The sequence below is a fragment of the Mastomys coucha genome, unplaced genomic scaffold (assembly GCF_008632895.1).
Source record: "Mastomys coucha isolate ucsf_1 unplaced genomic scaffold, UCSF_Mcou_1 pScaffold5, whole genome shotgun sequence".
Taxonomy (NCBI): domain Eukaryota; kingdom Metazoa; phylum Chordata; class Mammalia; order Rodentia; family Muridae; genus Mastomys; species Mastomys coucha.
In genome coordinates this window covers 63782719-63786472 of record NW_022196911.1, presented here as the reverse complement: position 1 = coordinate 63786472, position 3754 = coordinate 63782719, and positions in this window count along the sequence as shown.

Here is a 3754-nt window from a genome sequence, read left to right as displayed (position 1 = left end):
CTTTATTGTTTCTATTTCCATTTTTAGATTCTGGATGGTTTTTCTCATTTCCTTCACCTGTTTGATTGGGTTTTCCTGTAGTTCTTCAAGGGATTTTTGTGTTTCCTCTTGAAGGGCTTCTAGCTGTTTATCTATGTTTTCTTGTATTTCTTTAAGGGAGTTATTTATGCCCTTCTTAAAGTCTGCTATCACCATCATGAGAAGTGATTTTAAATCTGAATCTTGCTTTTCCAGTGTGATGGTGTATCCATGACTTGCTATGGTGGGAGAATTGGGTCCTGATGATGCCAAGTAACCTTGGTTTGTCTTTCTTATATTCTTACGCTTGCCCCGCATCATCTGGTTATCTCTACTGCTAACTGCCCTTGCTAAATCTGACTGGAGCCTGTCCTTCCTGTGATCTTGGTTGTGTCAGAACTCCTCAGAGTCAAGCTGTCTCTGTGATTCTGTGATTCTGGGATCCTGTGACCCTGGGCTTGTTAGAGCACCTGGGAGTGGAGCTTCCTCTGGGTGTTTTGGGAATGACTGCAGAGTTTGCGCCCAAGGTCTGCTCAGGGCACTGGCCGGCCCAGACAGACGGGAAGCAACCTGAGCCTGCTGGTCCCAGTTATTCCCGGTGTTGGGACAGATGTTATGTTCTCCTCACCTCTGATCCTGGGCATGTTAGAGTGCCTGGGAGTGGAGCTTCCTCTGAGTGTTGTGGGACCGGAAGGAACCTGAGCCACTGGGCTAGTGGAGTTCCTGTGTTCCTGGTCCCCCTGGTCCCAGTTATTCTCTGTGTTGGGGCAGATGTTATATCCTCCTCACCTCTCCATTCACATGACTTTATAGAAGGAAGCTTTCCACCTGAGCTCATATCTTATTTATCTGGACTTGCTTTATGCTTCCTTTTCAGCCTTCACAGCTGCTTTTGAACCTACTTTTCCAGTTCCACTCACATTCTACAGTTAGAGTTTATGCTTCCAGACAAGGCAGCAACAACAACAAAAAAAAAAACCAATGAAACTAAGTAAATTTTTTTTTTTTTTTTTTTACTATACAGGGAGAGATGGCTCAGAGGTTAAGAGCACTGACTGTTCTTCTAGAGATCCTGAGTTCAATTCCCAGCAACCACATGGTGGCTCACAACCATCTGAAATGGGATCTGATATCTTCTTCTGGTGTGTCTGAAGAAAGCAACAATGCACTCATATACATAAAATAAGTAAATAAATCTTTTAAAAATCTATTTGACACTAAAAATAACCCCAATTTGATATAGTTTACAGAAATTTTGCTTCAATCTACACCTACCTCTTTCCATTTTATCTGTGCTGTTTCTGCCACACCAACCTCATCTCCTTTCATTATGTGCCCATTGGTGAGGCATTATAATTGTTGCTTTACACAAACAAAACCTTTCTAAACTCATCCTTCTGTTATCTACGAAATGTCACTCTTGAATTTGCAGATACAAATGCAGAGCCACCATCTCAGCGGACTCCCTGTGTGACTGTGTTTCTAGCACCTGGCTCCTCAGTTAAAGCCCACCTGAGTCTTCTTCTCCTCCATCCCATTCAGGGAGCCTTACCTTTCCTGGTTCAGTGCTGCACTCCCTCAGGTCTCTAAAGCTGTTCATTTTCTTTACTCTTTTTCCACTCTGTCTCTCAGCTTGGAGCCCTTTTAGTGATCAGTCTTTAAGTTTGCTAATTATCTTTTCTGATCGATCAGATTTGGTATCGGTGAATCTTTCATTTCAGCGGTTGTATCTTTCAACTCCAAAATTCCTGTTTGGTTCTTTTTCTGCATTTTCTAGTGCTTTGTCGCATTCTCTATTGGAGCAGACATTGCCAATCATCTAGTGCCTTAGACATGATATTTTATAGTTCTTTGAATATAGTTATAATGATTGATTTGAAAATCTAGCTACTAAATCTGATCTGTGCACCCTCAAGGTATTTTCTATTGTTTTTTTGATCTATATGTGTGTGTGTGTATATATTCCATGATTCATCATCATCATCATCATCATCATCATCATCATCATCATCTCTCTCTCTCTCTCTCTCTCTCTCTCTCTCTCTCTCACACACACACACACACACACACACACACACACACACACACATACACACACTCACCCACACACAAACACAAACACATCTTGTGTTTCTGTTGAGAATTGACAATTTAAGTTTTTTTTTTTTTAACTACGTGGCAACCTTGTCCTCAGATGGGTTTCTCAGGTTTGTTTTTGTTGTTTGGGACCTTGTTTCATGTGTCTTTTTATTCTCTGCAGTGTGCAACATCTGAGTTTTCTCTTAGCTCTTTTTTTTTTTTTTTAAGAAGTTCTTATTTTCATTTTTAAGTCTTGTCTCCTGGGGTTCACTCCTGGGTCAGTATAATTTAGTGGTCAACCAATGACTGGTCTGAAGATCTCCCTAAATATATATGTGTGTGTGTGTGTGTGTGTGTGTCTTCCATCCTTTCTTAAGGAGAAATGCATCTGAGAGCACTCAGTTAGTTCAGGCAGCCATGAGATGTCCAGCTTGCGTAAGGATTCAGGTCAGCCAGAGGTGACTGCGACTTTCTTCCTTGTAATATCTTTCTTAATCATTCAGGCATACTGAGCCTTCTAGATTCCCAGGAATGTTGGAGTTTTAAAAAGTATACAGGGCTTTTCTACTTCTCAAAAATCTTTTTGGAAACTTTTATTGTTGGCCACACTCATGTTTTCCGCAACCAAAATTACAGGGTGGGCAGCTGAGGTATGGCCGGGTATTGATTGCTGTTGGTGACACTCAGGAGAGGATTTTGTAACAATCTGGGAGTCGAATAACCACAGCCTGGAGGTGGGGTTTGCACATCTCAAGGCTCAGGAGATTGAGGAAGGCAGATCTTCCTCAGTTCAAGGCCAGCATGCTCTGCAGGGTAAGTTCCAGGACAACCAGGGCTATGTAGAGAGGTGGGTGGATCTCTGTGAGTTCCAGGTGAGCCTGGACTACATAGGAAGTTAAAGAATAGCCAGGCCACACAGTGAGATCTGTCTCAAATAAATGTACTGGCAAAGTGATTAAACTTTTCTAGAATTTAGGAAATGTGCCAAAACTACAGAACGATCTGAAAATCATGTATCAAAGGGAAAATACCAACTTTCAATAGATCAATGGTGGCTACAGCATCTAACTTGTCCACTAGCTGTCAAAAGTTAACAGTGTCAAAGCTAATGAAATTGATGTTTTTGGAGTTGTATCAAAACCTTATCCGAATGGAATAACCAGTACATCGTACAAATTAGAAAAACGTCATTTCTGGAATGTTATAGCTATTTATTTATTTACTTATTTGGAGGTGGGATTCAAGACAGGGATTCTCTGTGTAGTCCTTAAACTTGCTTTGGAGACGAGGCTGGCCTCAAACTCAGAGATCTGACTTCCTCAGCCTATTGAGTGCTGGGCTTAAGGGCATGTGCTACCATGCTTTGTGCCACCTGGTTTGTCTTCGTTATTTATTTACTTTTGTGGTGCTGAGGACTGAGTCTATGCCTTGTTATGAGGCAAGTACTCTATTACCGAGTCACACCCTGAAACTCCAACCAATATTGTTTCTGTTTTTCAAGAATGGTCCCTAAAAGTTCCCAATTCACCATCCCAGAAGTCCATGTCTCTCTGAAGCTTTTCTGAAAAGGGAAAGCATCCTGGTGTGACTGGGGACTTTGCTTGGAGGTTAAGAGCACTGGCTGCTCTTCCAGAGGACTCAGGTTCGATTTTCAGCT